The 19,730-nt window shown below is 45.6% G+C and overlaps 1 protein-coding gene across 6 annotated transcripts in view; it reads left to right on the plus strand.

Moving 5' to 3' along the window:
• The window catches only part of MYOZ1 (myozenin 1), a 127,243-nt gene that overhangs the window by 42,260 nt on the left and 65,253 nt on the right, over nucleotides 1-19,730 (plus strand). The window contains exon 1 of one of the 6 annotated variants that reach the window (XM_056530684.1): nucleotides 3,807-3,835. The exons of the other annotated variants lie outside the window; for them this stretch is intronic. The gene's annotated coding sequence lies outside the window, so the exon portion shown is untranslated. Of the gene's footprint in view, nucleotides 1-3,806; nucleotides 3,836-19,730 lie in introns of those variants that run through there. 6 annotated transcript variants of the gene reach the window in all.

The raw sequence follows: 19,730 nt of genomic DNA on the forward strand, positions 1-19,730 counted from the left end.
GCCGGGACCCCCTGCTATCTCCTGTCGTGTACCCTGGCTCTTCTCCTGTACGGAGCGACCTCAACACCATGCATGGATTACTGTCGACCACTGCGCGAAGAGGTGGCCGACATGTCCCTCCGTGTATCTCTATGGGAAAGCCGGAGATACAGCGTTCATGTATCTCTGGCTCAGAGAGGGACGTGTCAGCCACCTCTTCGCGCAGTGGTCGACAGTAATCCATGCATGGTGCTGCGGTCGCTCCGTACATGAGAAGAGCCAGGTTGCACGGCACGAGAGAGTGGGGGAGGGGGTCCCTGCGGTTGGACCCTGTGGATAGGGAATAATATGTTTTGTATCGGAGTTCCCCTTTAACAAAACACAATTCCTGAGGTAGGGGCCACCGTTGTCATGTCAGCTAAATAGGACCCTGCATCACCCGGTTTTTCCTACATTATCCATGTGTGGGGAGGAAAAGCAACAAAAGAGGTAGCTTTTGTCCTCATATCCTGTCCTTAAATTCTGACCTCATATCCCCTCCTTATATCTCGACCCCAAATCCCCTCCTCATATGCCGACCTCATATCCTGTCCCCATATTTTGTCCTTACATCTCGACTTCATATCCAGTCCCCATATCCCGACCTCATATCACGTCCTCATATCCTGATCTCATATCCTGTCCCCATATCCCGCCCCCATATCCCATCTTCATATCCTGACCTCATATCCCATCCTCATATCCTGACCTCATATCCCATCCTCATATCCAGTCCCCATATCTAGTCCTCATTTCTAATCCTCATATCCCGTTCTCATATCCCGACCTCATATCCTGTCCTCATATCCCATCCTCATATTCTGACCTCATATCCAATCCTCATTTCTAATCCACATATCCCGTCCTCAGGTGGGGCTACGGTGTTGTAAAGATATTGTAGCGGAAAATAAAAGGGGTGTGGCTTAAAGGATGGGTGTGTATTTGCAAGATGGGGCATGGAATGCAGGGAGGGGGTCGCTTGCCAGTGACAGATGCATTCACCAGGAGATGCAGAGCGGAGCTTGTGGAGTAAGGTACCAGATGTCCCATATACTTGCATGGGACTTGAAACAAAAAACCCATCCTTCACATATGGGGTAGGTTAGGGGTTAATTTAAATATATTATTTGACATATAAGTAACATGTGACTGTCAGGATTCGGCAGGCTGGAGGTGGATCCTCTGTGTCAGAGAGGGATAGGCGAGGACCGTACCGGTGGACCGGTTCTAAGTCGCTACTGGTATTCACCATAGCCCGCCTCAAAGCGGGATGGTCTTGCTGCGGCGGTAGCAACCAGGTCGTATCCACCGGTAACGACTCAACCTCTCTGACTGCTGAGACAGGCGCGGTACAGAAGGACAAGGCAAGAGCAAGGTCGGACGTAGCAGAAGGTCAGGGCAGGCAGCAAGGGTCGTAGTCAGGGGCAACAGCAGAAGGTCTGGAACACAGGCTTGGGAAATACACAAAACGCTTTCACTGGCACAAGGCAACAAGATCCGGCAATACTGGGAAGGGGAAGTGAGGTTATATAGGCGTGGAGCAGGTGGGAGCTAATTACAGTGATTGGGCCAGGCACCAATCAGTGGTGCACTGGCCCTTTAAATCCTTGAGAGCTGGTGCACGCGCGCCCTAGAGAGCGGAGCCGCGTACGCCAGAACATGACAGCCGGGGACTGGGACAGGTAAGTAGCTAGGGATGCGATTCGCGAGCGGGCGCGCCCCGCTATGCGAATCGCATCCCCGTCGGCAGTGTCAGTGCAGCGCTCCCGGTCAGCGGGTCTGACCGGGGCGCTGCAGAGAGGAGAACGCCGCGAGCGCTCGGGGGAGGAGCAGGGACCCGGAGCACTCGGCATAACAGTGACCAAGTATTATCGAAATATCACCAGCTGTTTGGAAGTTATGCAGTAACACATTTCCCATAGACTTGTGTGGGACTTTAAATAAAAACCCAAACTGTCGCAAATGGGGGGTGGGTAAGGGTTAAATTACCTATCCTATTTTGTTGTTGACATATAAGTAACATATGTACTAAGTTTCATGTTAATATCTTTAGGCGTTTGGATGTGATGCTGGAACATACACACACACACATACATCCACACACACACACACGCATTGAGTTTTATATATATGGACTAGCTGAGTACCCGTTGTTGCCCGGTTTTTCCTTCTTAATCCTTGTTGGTGAGGAAAATCAACAAAGGAGGAAGCTTTTGACTTCATATCCTATCCTCATATATTGTTGTCATATCCCAACCCCATATCCTGCCCCCGTATCCCATTCCCATATCCCGTCCTCATATCTCGACCTCCTATCCCGACCTTATATCCCATCCTCATATCCCATCCTCATATCCCAACCTCATATAGCGTCCTCATATCCCGTCTTCATATCCCATCCTCATATCCCGTCCTTATGTCCCATCCTCATATCCAAACCTCATATTCAATCCTCATATACCATCTTCATATACCGTCCTAATATCCTGACCTCATGTCCCGTCCTCATGTCCCATCCTCATGTCCTGTCCTCATATCCCATCCTTATGTCCCATCCTCATATCCTGTCCTCAGGTGGGACTGATTTGTGATGAAGATATTATAAGCTGAAAATAGAAGGGGACGTGGCTTTGTGGGACTGGGCGGGATTTGCAAGCCAGACCGATGTACAAAAAGGGTAGAGAATTAAAGGAGTGGGGCTTAAACAGTGGGCGTGTCTTTGTGAGATGGGGTGTGGCTTGCAACCCGGACTGACACATTCACCAGGAGATGCAGAGCAGAGCTTGTGGAGTAAGGCACTAGAAGTTCCATATACTTGCAAGGGACTTGAAACAAAAATACATCTTTTATATAAAGGTGTAGGTAAGGGTTAATTTAACTATCATATATTTTTAATTGACATATGTTTAAAGTAATATGTGTACCAGGTATTATTGAAATATCTCCAGCCGTACGGAAGTTATGTGGGAACATACATTTCCCATAGATTTGCATGGGACTTTAAACAAAAATCCTGACCCTCACAAATGGGGGTAGTTAAGGGTTAAATTAACTATCCTATATTTTATGTAGACATATAAGTAAAATGTGACAAAGTATTTTCGAAATATCTCCAGCCATTTGGAAGTTATGTATTAACATATTTCCCATAGACTTGTATGGGACTTTAAACAAAAAACCCCAGCCCTGGCAAATGAGGGTGAGTAAGGGTTAAATTACCTATCCTATGTTTGTTGTTGACATATAAGTAACATGTGTGCTAAGTTTTATGTTAATATCTTCAGCCGTTTGGACGTGATGCTGGAACATACCAACACAGACACATTGGCCCTCATATACTAACAGCATTCTTTTTGTCAGGTTGTGCACCTAAATTCTGTGTACATTCTGAATGTGTGACAGAAAAAACCTGACAGAATCAGAAACACTTTTCGGGGAAGACAACCCTACACTTTAAAGCATGTCACGTGCAAGTAATGTCAGAACATTTTAAAAGCCCCTACAAAAAGAAATCTACAAGAAACGCCATGGACTATAAAACAGAATAGCTGAATGGACCCAATATATGTACCCAATATATACATGTAAATTCATTTCTATACAGGCAAGAAACATTGAATATATATATATATATATATATATATATAAACATAAGCAATACCCTAATAAGCAGCAGTAAAATTGATATAAACCAGGATAAGATGGCATATATATCAGATGTCAATAGTTAACAGTTTAATGTGTCTGCACTTTTCAGACATTTTAGAGAAGTCCATGATGGGGATACATCCACATGTGCATTAGTGACATTCAAAAGGTATGTAATAATATAAGAGGGGGCGATCTTAGGAGAAAATTACAAATCGAGAATCCTACAGGCTTCTAAGACTGCTGGTTACCCAGGTTACCGTATATACTCGAGTATAAGCCGACCCGAGTATAAGCCGAGGCCCCTAATTTCAAGCCAAAATCCCAGGAAAAGTTATTGACTCGAGTATAAGCCTAGGGTGGGAAATACATCATCCCCCCCTGTCATCATCCAGACCCCTGTCATTAACACCCTCATCATCATCACCGCCTGTCATCATCCAGACCCTCATCCTCATGACCTGTCATCATCCCCTTGTCATCATCCCACACCCCCCCTTCATCATCCCCTTGTCATCATCCCACACACCCCCCTTCATCATCCCCTTGTCATCATCCCCACCCCCCTTCATCATCCCCTTGTAATCATCCCACACCCCCCCCTTCATCATCCCCTTGTCATCATCCCCACCCCCCTTCATCATCCCACACACCCCCTTCATCACACTCTTGTCATCATCCCACACCCCCCCCTTCATCATCCTCTTGTCATCATCCGCCCTCAGTGGTCTTCAACCTGCGGACCTCCAGAGGTTTCAAAACTACAACTCCCAGCAAGCCCGGGCAGCCATCGGCTGTCCGGGCTTGCTGGGAGTTGTAGTTTTGAAACCTCTGGAGGTCCGCAGGTTGAAGACCACTGCGGCCTTCGACATCATCCAGCCCCCTCTCACCCCCTTTAGTTCTGTACAGTACTCACCTCCGCTCGTCCGGTGGGATAGTGGTTCCGGGCTGCTATCTTCACCGGGGGCGCCTCTTCTCCGCGCTTCGGGGCCAGAATAGAGGTGTTGCCTTGACGATGACGCAGAAGTACGTTGGTAATGAACGTACCTCTGCGTCGTCGTCAAGGCAACGTGACTATTCTGGGGCCGGGCCCGAAGCGCTTAGAAGAGGCCTTAGAAGAGGTGAAGATAGCAGCCCGGAACCACTATCCCACCGGAAGACCTCCTCACCGGACAGTCCTGCAGCACCGGACCAGCGCCGAGCGGAGGCGAGTACTGTACAGAACTAAAGGGGGTGAGAGGGGGCTGGATGATGTCGAAGGCCGCAGTGGTCTTCAACCTGCGGACCTCCGGAGGTTTCAAAACTACAACTCCCAGCAAGCCCAGACAGCCGATGGCTGCCCGGGCTTGCTGGGAGCTGTAGTTTTGAAACCTCTGGAGGTCCGCAGGTTGAAGACCACTGCGGGTGGAGAGTTCACTCGAGTATAAGCCGAGGGGGGTGTTTTCAGCACGAAAAATTGTGCTGAAAAACTCGGCTCATACTCGAGTATATACGGTAAGTGTTAGTGTTAGTTCACACTGTGCAGTTCTGGTGCACTTTCTAACTTAAAGTAAGTTTTAAGAGAAATATTACCATGAGGAGAATTTGACCTATAAATACAATTGAGATGCTTTATGAAGATTTAAAGCCTCTTAGCTTTGTTCACATGTTAAATCTTTGCTGCATTTTTCCCTGCACATTTTACTGCATTTTAGCTGTTTTTGCAGTTATATTCCAAAATTGTTATACATTTTTTAAATTTTTACTATTACCATTTTTACTGCAGAACAATCTCCATTTTTGACGTGATATAGTAAAAACAGAAACAGCAGCAAGAAATCTAATGTGTGAACACAGCCTGAGGGGAGGCGTATAACTGATATATATATTCTGATCCCATAGAGATAGCAGGGGGAGCTGTAAGGGGTGAGGAGGGGTCTGGAAGCTAGTAGGAGGGATATGGTAGGTGATGATGTCATCCTTTAGTTAACAGGAAGTCAGAGGCTGACTTGTGATGTCGTGAACATAAAATTTTCTTCCGCAAAAGTTCGCGAACAGGGCGAACCGCCATTGACTTCAATGGGCAGGCAAATTTTAAAACCCACAGGGACTCTTTCTGGCCACAATAGCGATTTAAAGTTGTTTCAAGGGGACTAACACCTGGACTGTGTCGTGCCGGAGTGGGATCCATGGCAAAACTCCCATGGAAAATTACATAGTTGATGCAGAGTCTGGTTTCAATCCATAAAGGGCATAAATCACCTATTATTCCTAAATGGTTTGGAATAACATGCTTTAGCCCACTTTAGTACAGGAGCAGGTTGCGGGAGATCCCACACGGGGATTTATCCCAGAAAAAACCTCGGCGTGTGAAAGCGCTTCTCCGTTGCAAAAAATAAGGTTGCTGGAAACTTCTTGGATAAGAAGGGGGGGATTTATTGACGGTTGGGTTTACAGAAATAAAGAACACAAAAAGTAAAAAATAGAAAATAAAAAAATATAAAGCATAAAGCAAACAGGATTGGACAACGCGTTTCAAAAGGGTATCCCTTTCTTCTTCAGGTCTGCTGGCTTAATGTAACAAGTGTGCTTATATACACAGTGTGAGGGGTGTGGTCACAGGGGGCTGGGCTGTGACGTCCGTCCCTCCAGGCTTCTGGGGGGAGTGTCTGGAGACTAGAACTGAGGTCCCTTTAACATAACTGAAATCTCTCCCTTAGAACCAATAGACTAGTGTGGGTCTATGGTAGATGCTGTGGGCTGGGAAACAAGCTAAGCAGTACTTGTGATGGTTGGAGGCTGTATGGGAGATGTCTGAGAGCTACCTAAATAGAGGTATATTATTTAGTTGAAAATTACATTTAGGGTTAAAGGTTAATTGGTATGTGGCTCCTGTGTAGTAATGGTTACATTTATAACATTGTGGTGAGCATGATTGACAAGTGAGGAAGTAATTCATAAACAATGTTACATGGTAATCGATAGTGGAAGGATATGGTTGACATTATAACATTGTGTAACAGATGTGTATAACAGATGTATGAGTATGATGGACATGACTAGGATGTAGTCAATAAAGTTTTGGTTTGAACTATTGTGGTAAGTGCTGTTGGTTAACAAAGAGCTGCAGAGGCTAGGTTAGCCCTTTTAGACGGTGCTAAAAGGGCTGGGAATGGATGGCAGGAGAAAAATGATTTTTTTTGCATGGATTCAGGTTTCCTTTTTATGTGATCAGTTCTGTGGCATCATTAAGCCCATATGGCTGCAAAGTTTCAAGGCGGTAGATCCAGAACATCTCTCGTTTTTTTAGAGTGGAAAATCTATCATTTTTGTGTGGTGGGATATGGTCTATGGGGCAGATTTTAATTGTTTTTTTTTCTACTCTATGCATTTCTGAGCAGTGTTTGGAGAGACTGTGCAGAGCGAAGTTCCGTTTGATGTTATTCCTGTGTTGGTTTAGTCTGATGTGGAGTTCTTGGGTGGTCCGACCGACATACTGTTTGTTGCAAGTGCAGGTGATTAAGTAGATAACGAAACTGGATTTGCAGGTGAGTGGATATTTGATGTTATGTTTTTCGTTGGTTCTTAGATTTAAGAAGGTGGTTTGCTTGTGGTCAATTGTGGCACAGCAGAGGCACCTTTTGGTTCCACATCTGGAAGCACCTTTGGTTTTTGTACTGGAGTGGTTAGTGTGGCAATTGGTATGTCGCTTGAGTCTGCTGGGGGCGATTAGATTTTTGATGTTTGGTGCTCTCCTGAAAGTTACTCCTGGATTGCTCGGTAGGGATTTTTGTAAGATGGGGTCATTTTGAAGGATGTGCCAATGTTTTTGGAGTATGGTTCTGATTGCATTGTGAGATGAGTTGTAGGTAGTGATAAAGTTCAGTTTGATTTGGTTGTCTGGGTTTTCTGTGTTTTTCTTTGGTTGTAAGCAGTCATCTTGCGTTAGGGTTTTGGTCTTGTTGTAGGCTTCGTTCAGAATTTGTTTTGGGTATCCTTTTGAGAGAAAACGTTTTTGTAGAATCTTCGCTTGGGATTTGAAGGTGTCATCTGAGGTACAGTTTTTCCGGATACGTTTGTACTGGTTGAATGGGATATTGAGTTTCCACTTTTTGTAGTGTCCACTGTTGTAAGGGAGGTAGCTGTTGGAATCAACTTTTTTGAAATGTGTTGCGGTGATGATGCTGTTGTCCGTATGAGAGATTTCGAGGTCCAGAAAGTCTATGGTTTCTGCAGATATGTTTGATGTGAGTATGATCCCCCAGTCGTTTTTATTGATGCTGTTGATGAGTTCTTGGATGAGTTGGGGAGGTCCATTCCATAGCATGAACAGATCATCTATATATCGACGGTACAGTACCGTGTGTTGTTGGAAGAGTGGATGTGATGTTATGAAGGTTTTCTCAAAGGTGCCCATCACTAGATTTGCATACGTCGGTGCCACCCGAGTCCCCATTGCGGTGCCCCGCGTCTGGTGGTAGGTGGCACCATCGTATGTGAAGAAGTTGTTGTTTAGGATGATGTCCAGACATTTGAGCAGAAAGGTACATTGTTGTTGTGGAATGTTGGGGTCCTCTTCTAGAGTGCTTCTGACGCAATCCAGTCCTATGTTGTGTTTGATGTTGGAGTATAATGCTGTGACATCCATTGTGACAAAAATGAGGTTGTTGTGCCAGGGGATTGGGCGTAGTAGATTAATGAGGTCGTCTGAGCTTTTCAGATAGCTTGGGAGAGATTGGACATAGTCCTGTAGTATCAGATCCAGATAGTGAGAGATTTGGGATGTGTGGCTATTGATGCCGGAGATGATTGGTCTCCCTGGGGGCTGTGTTTGGTTTTTGTGGATCTTGGGTAAGTGGTAGTAGAATGGAACGGAGGGATTGTCGATGTAGAGGAATTTCTTTTTTGCTTTGGTGATTACGTTGTCAGTAAATGCTTTATTGAGTGTTTCTTTGATCATTTCTTGTAATTGAGGGTATGGGTTATGGGTGAGCTTTTGGTAGTAGTCCTTATCTTGTAGGATTTTCAGAGCTTCTGCATGATAGTCCTCATAATCTTGTAGAACTATACCTCCTCCTTTGTCGGTGGATCTTATGACCAGGTTTGTGTTGTCTTTAAGTTTTTTCAGAGCATCTTTCTCTTTCCTAGTTAGGGATCCGTTTTTAGTTTTTTTGCTGTGGTTGATAGGAAGATTTTTGAGGTCTTGTGCCACAAGGTCATGAAAGGTTTTGATTAGATGTCCTTGGCTGTGGATGGGGTAAAATTGAGATTTATTTTTAACAGGAGGATGCTTTCCTTCAAGGGGATTTGCTTCCTTGGATTTAGTTTTTTTAAACCATTCTTGGTTGGGTAATGAGAAATGTCTCTGCAAGTCCAGGAATAAAGTGAAATCGTCTGGTTTATTGACTGGGCAATAGGATAGCCCTTTCTTTAGAAGAGATAGTTCATATGGATTGAGAGTTTGTTTGGATAAATTGAAGATTTTTATGGTTGTTTCCGTATCTTTGTTGTTGTCTTTGTCCTCATGAGTTATTGGGATAGTGTTTTCTTTTCTCTTTTTCGTTTGTTTTCCTCCTCTTGTTCCCCTCCTATGTTTTTTCTTTTCATTGGGGTTATAGGTAGAAAAAATTGCTCTATTTTCTTCTTGGAGGTTGGTTTCTGGCTGAGTTCTAAAAAATGCTCTGAGGAGGAAGTGCTCGGAATTGAGGTAGTGGTGTTTTTGCACGGTTGGAGGAATGGGACAAAATTCCGGTTGTTATTGCCAGTGTTGTCAATAGTGAGAATGTCTTGATCTTTCTTTGGAGCATCACTTTAGGCATCACATAGTTAGATTCCCCCCTTTAGACAGCACATAGACTCCCCCATGTTAGGCAGCACATAGTTAGAGCTCCCCTTTAGGCAGCACATAAGATTTCCCCATATTAGGCAGCACAGTGGGATTTGAACCCAAGGCCCCAGCGCTGCAAGGCAGCAGTGCTAACCTCTGAGCCACCATGCTACCTTTAGCAACCATCTAATATCCATGGTTGCAAAAATGGACAGATATGTCAGCAGAGAGTACCAGAAAAATTAGGCATGTACACATGGATGAAAAATTTGGTATTGTTGCAGCCGCAGCTGTAGCAGCAGCCAGAAAAATTGCAGCACCAGAAAAAGTGCAGCAGCAGAGGCCAGAAAAATTAGGCATGTACACCTGGCTGGAAAATTTGGTATTGTCGCAGCTGTAGCAGCGGCCATAAAAATTGCAGCACCATAACAAGTGCAGCAGCAGAGGCCAGAAAAATTAGGCATGTACACCTGGCTGGAAAATTTGGTATTGTCGCAGCCGCTACTGTAGCAGCGGGCAGAAAAATTTCTGTTTCTTTCGCCAGGCAGAAAGTGCCCTAAAACATTGCGGCTTGAACCCTAGTTGGTGGCGGATAAGTCACGCAAGTCATCCGGCATTCAGAGTTCAAATACAGCAGCGTGTGGACCATTTTTAGCCCAAGGCAGCTCATCTGATCAGGCCTTGTTCAGTCAAATGTATCGCCCAGTGTCAGTCCCTTTGGGATCCATCCCTCATTCATCTTAAGAAAGGTGAGGTAATCCAGACTTTTTTGACCAAGGCGACTCCTCTTCTCAGTGACAATACCTCCTGCTGCACTCAAGGTCCTTTCTGACAGGACACTTAAGGCGGGACAGGCCAGAAGTTTGAGCACAAATTGGGATAGCTCAGGCCACAGGTCAAGCCGGCACACCCAGTAGTCAAGGGGTTCATTGCTCCACAGAGTGTCGATATCTGCGTTCAAGGCCAGGTAGTCTGCTACCTGCCGGTCAAGTCGTTCTCTGATGGTGGACCCCAAAGGGCTGTGGCGATGCGTAGGACTTAAAAATCTCTGCATGTCCTCCATCAACAGTATGTCTGTACAGCATCCTGTCCTTGCTGGCGTGTTCGTGGGAGGAGGAAGAGGATTACTTTCACTTCTTCCCCTGTTAGATCCCTGTTGTGCTGTGACATGACCCTTATACGCAGTGTACAGCATACTTCTTAATTTATTTTGGACCTGCGGAATCCTTTCCGCCTTGCTGTAATGCGGTAACATGTCAGGCACTTTATGTTTATACCGGGGGGTCTAGTAGCGTGGACACCCAGTACAGGTCGTTCTCCTTCATCCTTTTTATACGAGGGTCCCTCAACAGGCACGACAGCATGAAAGACCCCATTTGCACATGGACGGATGCCGAGCTACTCATGTCCCGTTCCTCGTCCTCAGTGATGTCAGGGAAGGTATAATCTTCTTCCCCCCAGCCACGTACAACACCACGGGAACCAGATAGGTGACAAGGAGCACCCTGGGATGCCTGCTGTGGTTGGTTTTCCTCCTCCTCTTCAAAGCCACATTCCTCCTCTGACTTCTCTTCCTCACAGTCCTCTTCCAGCGTTGCCGCAGGTCCAGCAAGCGATGCTGATGAGGTTGTTTCTGGTGGTGATGGTGTCCACAACTCTTCCTCTTCATGCTCATCTACTGCCTGATCCAGCACTCTTTGCAGGGCCCGCTCCAGGAAGAAAACAAACGGTATGATGTCGCTGATGGTGCCTTCGGTGCGACTGACCAGGTTTGTCACCTCCTCAAAAGGACGCATGAGCCTACAGGCATTGCGCATGAGCTTCCAGTAACGTGGCAAAAAAATTCCCAGCTCCGCAGATGATGTCCTAGCACCCCGGTCATACAAATATTCGTTGAAAGCTTTTTCTTGTTGGAGCAGGCGGTCAAACATTAGGAGTGTTGAATTCCAACGTGTCGGGCTGTCACAAATCAAGCGCCTCACTGGCATGTTGTTTCGCCGCTGGATATCTGACAAGTGCACCATGGCCGTGTAGGAACGCCTGAAATGGCCACACACCTTCCTGGACTGCTTCAGGACATCCTGTAAGACTGGGTACTTGAGCACAAAGCGTTGTACAATCAGATTACACACATGTGCCATGCACGGCACATGTGTCAACTTGCCCAACCTCAATCCCGCCAACAAATTTGTTCCATTGTCACAAACCACCTTGCCGATCTCCAGTTGGTGCGGAGTCAGCCACTGGTCCACCTGTGCGTTCAGGGCCGACAGGAGCGCTGGTGCGGTGTGACTCTCCGCTTTGAGGCAAGTCAACCCCGAGATGGCGTGATACTGCTGTATCCGGGATGTGGAATAGCACCTGGGGAGCTGGGGGGGGGGGGGTGCCGATGATGTGGACCAAGATGCAGCAGTGGAAGAGGACTCGGCCGATGATGTTATGGAAGAGGATGGAGCAGGAGGAGTAGAGGAGGTGGCAGCAGGCCTGCCTGCAAGTCGTGGCGGTGTCACCAACTCCTCTGCCGAGCCACGCATTCCATGCTTGGCAGCCGTCACCAGGTTTCCCAATGCGCAGTGTAGGTGATATACCTGCCCTGACCATTCTTTGCAGACCAGGTATCAGTGGTCACATGGACCCTTGCCCCTACACTGTGTGCTAGACATGCCATAATTTCCTTTTGCACAATGGAGTAAAGGTTGGGGATTGCCTTTTGTGCAAAAAAAATTTGGCCGGGTACCTACCACTGCGGTGTCCCAATGGCTAAAAATTTAAAGGCCTCAGACTCCACCAGCTTGTATGGTAAAAGCTGGTGGGCTAGCAGTGACTAGGGGGTGACTTTGATACATTGTCTTCTTGCGCTCAAACATTTCCTTCACAGACACCTGACTGTGGGCAAATGAGCAGGAACTGCTCAAGGCGAGAGACAGAGAGGCGGATGATTGAGAGGGGGCAAGGAGGGCATCAGTGGTTGACCTGGCTGAAGATGCTGGACCAGGAGGAGGATGGCGGCTTTGATTTTGTGTGCTGCTTGTACTGACGTGTTGATCCCATAGGCGTTTGTGATGTGACATCATGTGCCTTCGCAAAGCAGTTGTGCCTAGGTGGGTGTTGGACTTCCCACGACTCAGTTTCTTCTGGCACAGGTTGCAAATGGCCTCGCTGTTGTCAGAGGCAGAGACACAAAAAAAATGCCACACTGCTGAGCTCTGCAATGACGGCATACTGGTGGTGGCAACAGCATACGTTGATTGGCGTCCCGTCTGGCTGACCCCGGGTGCCGATGCATACTGTCTGACTGTGCCACTAGCTCCTTGCGACGACCTCCCCCTGCTTCCAACTCGTCTTCTCCTCCTCTCTGTCTCCCCATCTGAACTTTCCCCCTCTTCTTCTCTTCTAGCGGGCACCCACATGGCATCCACGGACACATCGTCATCATCAACACCTTCACCGCTATCTGACACCTCATAAAAGGAAGCAGCAGCGGGTACAACATCATCATCACACCGTACGTCCATGTGTGTAATGGTGCCTGACTGATACATATCGCTGTTAACTACATCCTCTGGCAATAATGGTTGTGCATCACTCATATCTTCAAACTGATGTGTAAATAACTCCTCTGACGGATCAAGTAAAGCTGCTGTGGTGCTAGTGTTGGTGGTGGCGGCAGGCGGGCAAGTGGTAGCATGAGAGGTGCCCGAAGCTAAGCTAGAGAAGGAGAAGGATGGTGCGTCAAGGTTCCGAGCGGAAGCTGTAGTAGATTGGGTGTCTTGTGATAGCCAGTCAACTAAGTCCTCAGAACGTACGTGGCCTCTGAACACTGGCCATTCTAGGGCCAAAGGGAATCTCAGCACCACGACGGCCCCTGTGGGGTGGCCTTCCTCTGCCTGTCATTTTTTTGGTTAAATTTGCACAACTGTCACACCTAATGTGATTTGTACTAGGGTGACACAATTTGCCCTGCAGGCAAAAAAAAATGGCAACTGTGATGTGAACTGACAGTGACGACTGATTTTATTTAACAGCCAAAAAAGGTATTTTTTTTATTTGCACAACTATCACACCTAATGTGATTTGCACTAGGGTGACACAATTTGCCCTGCAGGCAAAAAAACTGGCAACTGTGACGTGAACTGACAGTGATGACTGATTTTATTTAACAGCCAAAAAAGGTTTTTGTTTTTTTTAATTTGCACAACTGTCACACCTAATGTGATTTGTAATAGGGTGACACAATTTGCCCTGCAGGCAAAAAAAAAGGGCAACTGTGATGTGAACTGACAGTGCCGACTGATTTTATTTAACAGCCAAAAAAGGTATTTTTTTTTATTTGCACAACTGTCACACCTAATGTGATTTGCACTAGGGTGACATAATTTGCCCTGCAGGCAAAAAAAATGGCAACTGTGACGTGAACTGACAGTGATGACTGATTTTATTTAACAGTCAAAAAAGGTATTTTTTTTTATTTATTTGCACAACTGTCACACCCAATGCGATTTGCACCAGTGTGACAATGAGCAAAAAAGCTTGCCAGCGGAGTTCCCCTTTTAAGCAGTGGTCCCCAACCATGGTGCCTCCAGCTGTTGCAAAACACATGGACTGATATATTTCAGCCCTTTGAATACTGTAGTAGTTAGTTGCTTTAACCCCTTAAGGACTCAGCTCATTTTGGCCTTAAGGACTCAGACAATTTAATTTTTATGTTTTCATTTTTTCCTCCTCGCATTCTAAAAATCATAACTCTTTTATATTTTCATCCACAGACTAGTATGAGGGCTTGTTTTTTGCGCGACCAGTTGTCCTTTGTAATGACATAACTCATTATATCATAAAATGTATGGCGCAACCAAAAAACACTATTTTTGTGGGGAAATTAAAACGAATAACGCAATTTTGCTAATTTTGGAAGGTTTCGTTTTCACGCCGTACAATTTATGGTAAAAATGACGTGTGTTCTTTATTCTGAGGGTCAATACGATTAAAATGATACCCATTATTACATACTTTTATATTATTGTTGCGCTTAAAAAAAATCACAAACTTTTAACCAAATTAGTACGTTTATAATCCCTTTATTTTGATGACCTATAACTTTTTTATTTTTCCGTATAAGCGGCGGTATGGGGGCTCATTTTTTGCGCCATGATCTGTAATTTTTTTTGATACCACATTTGCATATAAAAAACTTTTGGACTTTTTTTTTTTTTCGTTCACGCCGTTAACCGTACGGGATCATTAACATTTTATTTTAATAGTTCGGACATTTACGCACGCGGCGATACCAAATATGTCTATAAAAATGTTTACGCTTTTTGGGGGTAAAATAGGAAAAAACGGACGTTTTACTTTTTTATAGGGGGAGGGGATTTTGCACTTTTTTTTTACTTTTACTTTTACATTTTTTTACATTTTTTTTTACACTTGAATAGTCCCCATAGGGGACTATTCATAGCAATACCATGATTGCTAATACTGATCTGTTCTATGTATAGGACATAGAACAGATCAGTGTTTTCGGTGATCTTCTGCTCTGGTCTGCTCGATCACAGACCAGAGCAGGAGACGCCGGGAGCCGCACGGAGGAAGGAGAGGGGACCTCCGTGCGGCGTTATGAATGATCGGATCCCCGCAGTAGCGCTGCGGGCGATCCGATCATTCATTCAAATCGCGCACTGCCGCAAATGCCGGGATCTGTATTGATCCCGGCACCTGAGGGGTTAATGGCGGACGCCCGCGAGATCGCGGGTGTCGGCCATTGCCGGCTGGTCCCTGGCTGCGATCAGCAGCCGGGATCAGCCGCGCATGACACGGGCATCGCTCCGATGCCCGCGGTTATGCTTAGGACGTAAATGTACGTCCTGGTCGTTAAGTACCACCGCACCAGGACGTACATTTACGTCCTGCGTCCTTAAGGGGTTAAAGAAAAAAAGCTTGCCAGCGGAGTTCCTCTTTTATGCAGTGGTTCCCAACCAGGATGCCTCCAGCTGTTGCAAAACACACGGACTGATATATTTAAGCCCTTTGAATACTGCAGTAGTTAGTTGCTTGAAGGAACTTAAGTTTGATTCTGGAGTACCCCTTTTAACCAGCGGTTCCCTCCCAACCAGGACTGATATCTTTCAGCCCTAAAAAGGGCTTTTTTTGGGTGCTGTCCTTAAAGCAGATGTTACACTAGTGCTTTAGAAGTAAACTGGACCCTGAATACACCACCTAGCAGCAACCTAGCTATCGCTTTCCCTATACAGCAGGAGCAGCTTCTCTGACCCTCCCCTTCCTAAGCCTGCAGCTTGAGGCTAAAATGGCGTCCATGCAAGAGGTAGGAGGGTCTGGAAGGGAGGGATTGGCTGTAATGTGTCTGCTGACTCTGGCTCACAGGGTCAAAGTTTACTGCAATGTTAAAGTATAGGGGGCGGATCGAACTTCACATATGTTCGCCCGACGATGCGAACATGCTAAATTCGCCGGGAACTGTTCGCCGGCGAACAATTCGCAACATCTCTAAGGCTGACATCCTGTTGTAACCATTGGGTAAAAGAAGACTTGTGATCACATGACCAAATTAGAATAATACAACACATGGATGCAGCTGTGCTGGAATAAAGCAAATGGTGCTTTATGACTATTAATGGTGAATATGCATGATATAGGCAAAAAAAAACGAACAAACAAACAAACTATCCCGATCTACTGGAAACTGAAATCTGTAGATTACATATAGGAAACAGGTCTTCCCCAAATGGGGCAGGAGCCACAGAAACACTGAAATTCAGGAGGCAGAGTTTGATCAGCTCAGAGAAGCCTTTAACATTGTATTTTAAGATAATGTCTTGAGATGAGCGAACTTTTCAAAAATTTTATTCAGCCAATTCGCCAAAATTTTTGAAAAATTTGTTTCGATCCGAATGTATTTGCAGGGAATCTATATTAAAAACAGCTATTTCTGGCCTACAGAGAGCCTCAATAGGGGTATAGAACACTTTGCTGTGTTCTAACACGCATATGGAGTGTGCTGGGGTAGTGAAATATTACTGTTATTCAGAATAACATGCAGATTACCGGCATCGCTTTTAGAATCACTGCCACAGAGCGGCACAATGACAGAACCTGGAGGTGGCATCAGTATGAGGAGACCATATAGTGGCTGAATGACACAGCCTGGAGGTGGCATCAGTATGAGGACACCATATAGTGGCTCAATGACACACCATGGAGGTTTTGGCAGCATGAGGAGACCATATAGTGGCTGAATGACAAAGCGTGGAGGTGTTGGCAGCATGAGGAAACCATATGGTGGCTGAATGAAGCAGCGTGGAGTTGTTGGCAGCATGAGGAGACCATATAGTGGCTGAATGACACAGTGTGGTGGTGTTGGCAGCATGAGGAGACCATATAGTGGCTGAATGAAACAGCTTGGAGGTGTTGACAGCATGAGACCATGTAGGGGCTGAATGACACAGCGAGGAGGTGGTGGCAGCATGAGGAGACCATATAGTGGCTGAATGGCACAGTGTCGAGGTGTTGGCAGCATGAGCAGACCATTTAGTGGCTGAATGACACAGTGTGGAGGTGGGGGCAGCATGAGGAGACCATATAGTGGCTGAATGACACAGCATGGGAGGTGTTGGCAGCATGAGGAGACCATATAGTGGCTGAATGACACAGCATGGAGGTGTTGGCAGCAGGAGGAGACCATATAGTGGCTGAATGACACAGCATGGAGGTGTTGGCAGCATGAGCAGACCATATAGTGGCTGAATGACACAGCGTGGAGGTGTTGGCAGCATGAGGAGACCATATAGTGTCTGAATGACACAGCGCGGAGGTGTTGGCAGCATGAGGAGACCATATAGTGGCTGAATGACACAGCTTGGAGGTTTTAACAGCATGAGAACATAAAGTGGTTGAATGACACAGCATGGAGGTGTTGGCAGCATGAGGAGACCATATAGTGGCTGAATGGCACAGCCAGGAGTTGGCAGCAGCATGAGTAGACACTAGGCCTTCACAATCCCTAAGATTAAAGGATGAATTCAGACATTTAAACCGAAGATTTTGGATAGCTAGTGCTACCTACCATAACAAAATGTTTATTCCCAGACCAAGGCCCAGCAGCGGCATCAGTAAACCATATATTGCCTGAATGACACAGCCTGGAGTTGGCTGAAGCATGAGTACACACCAGGGCTTCACAATCCCCAAGAAAAAACACAAGAATTTTTGAAATTTAAAATGAAGATTTTACATAGCTGTTGCTACCTACCATAACAACATTTTCAGTCCCAGGCCCAGCAGCAGTATCAGTAAACCATATATTGCTTGAATGACACAGCCTGGAGTTGGCTGAAGCATGAGGAGACCATTGAAATGTATGATTTTTTTATTTCAATTTAAGATTTAGAAATTTAAAGCAATGATTTTGAAATTGAACTTTTCACTCCCAAGTTTTAGTGTCCCAGACCCCGGTGTGTGGGCACAAAGAGCCAAACCCAACAAGCCCCCACAGGGCTCATGTGGCCATGAGATGTAGGCGCAACGTCTCTATTGCCCTGACCAGTCATTGTTTCCAGCACTTTTCGCTAAGGCAAACCATGTGTAGAACAGCGTGACACCGCTGTGCCCTGCACACATGGTATGCTGAAGGGCCACGGAGACTTGTCCGGGCAGTGGAGGCTGGGGACACAATGGAGGATGAGGAGGCGGAGTCGCACACTGTCACAGGACCAACGGGCTGACAGAGTGAAGCAGGAAGCAGCAAGAGGGGTTGACAACCCCTAAAATTAAAAGGTGAATGTTGACATCTCTATTGAAGATGCATGTTTGGAGATGCTACCATCCAAAAATTTAAGGCCCAAGCCCAGAAGCATCAGTAAGCCAAGTAGTTCCTGAAAGACACAGTCAGGAAAAGGCATCAGCAGTACCCAAGAGGATTTCATAACCCCTTACATTGAAAGATCAATGTTGAAATTTCTATTAAGCATGTATTTAGCTCGTGCTAAACATCCAAAAATTTAAGGCCCAAGCCCAGAAGCATCAGTAAGCCAAGTAATTCCTGAAAGATACAGGAGCAGTCAGGAGCAGGCATCAGCAGTACACCCGAGGGTTTCATAACCCCTTACATTGAGAGATCAAAGTTGAAGTTTCTATTAAACATGTATTTAGCTCATGCTAAACATCCAAAAAAGTAAGGCCCAAGCCCAGAAACATCAGTAAGCCAAGTAGTTCCTGAAACACACAGTCAGGAGCAGGCATCAGCAGTACACCAGAGGGTTTCATAACCCCTTACAGTGAAAGATCAATGTTGAAATTTCTATTAAGCATGTATTTAGCTCATGCTAAACATCCAAAATGTAAGGCCCAATACCAGAAGCATCAGTAAGCCAAGTAATTCCTGAAAGACACAGGAGCAGTCCGGAGTAGGCATCACCAGTACACCCGAAGGTTTCATAACCCCTTACATTGAAAGATCAAAGTTGAAGTTTCTATTAAGCATGTATTTAGCTCATGCTAAACATCCAACAATTTAAGGCCCAAGTCCAGAAGCATCAATAAGCCAAGTAGTTCCTGAAACATAAAGTCAGGAGCAGGCATCAGCAGTACACCAGAGGGTTTCATAACCCCTTTACATTGAAAGATCAATGTTGAAATTTCTATAAAGCATGTATTTAGCTCATGCTAAACATCCAAAAATGTAAGGCCCAAGCCCAGAAGCATCAGTAAGCCAAGTAATTCCTGAAAGAAACAGGAGCAGTCCGGAGTAGGCATCACCAGTACACCTGAGGGTTTCATAACCCCTTACATTGAAAGATCAAAGTTGAAGTTTCTATTAAGCATGTATTTAGCTCATGCTAAACATCCAACAATTTAAGGCCCAAGTCCAGAAGCATCAATAAGCCAAGTAGTTCCTGAAACATAAAGTCAGGAGCAGGCATCAGTAGTACACCAGAGGGTTTCATAACCCCTTTACATTGAAAGATCAATGTTGAAATTTCTATAAAGCATGTATTTAGCTCATGCTAAACATCCAAAAATGTAAGGACCAAGCCCAGAAGCATCAGTAAGCCAATTAATTCCTGAAAGACACAGGAGCAGTCAGGAGCAGGCATCAGCAGTACACCCGAGGGTTTCATAACCCCTTACATTGAAAGATCAATCTTGAAATCTCAATTAAGCATTTATGTTAGCTAGTGCTACTAGAATATATTTGGAGTTAATATCCCAGCCCCAGTAGCATAAGAATTACACAGCCTGGAGTTGG

This window comes from Hyla sarda, chromosome 7, assembly GCF_029499605.1.
Source record: "Hyla sarda isolate aHylSar1 chromosome 7, aHylSar1.hap1, whole genome shotgun sequence".
NCBI classification, from domain to species: domain Eukaryota; kingdom Metazoa; phylum Chordata; class Amphibia; order Anura; family Hylidae; genus Hyla; species Hyla sarda.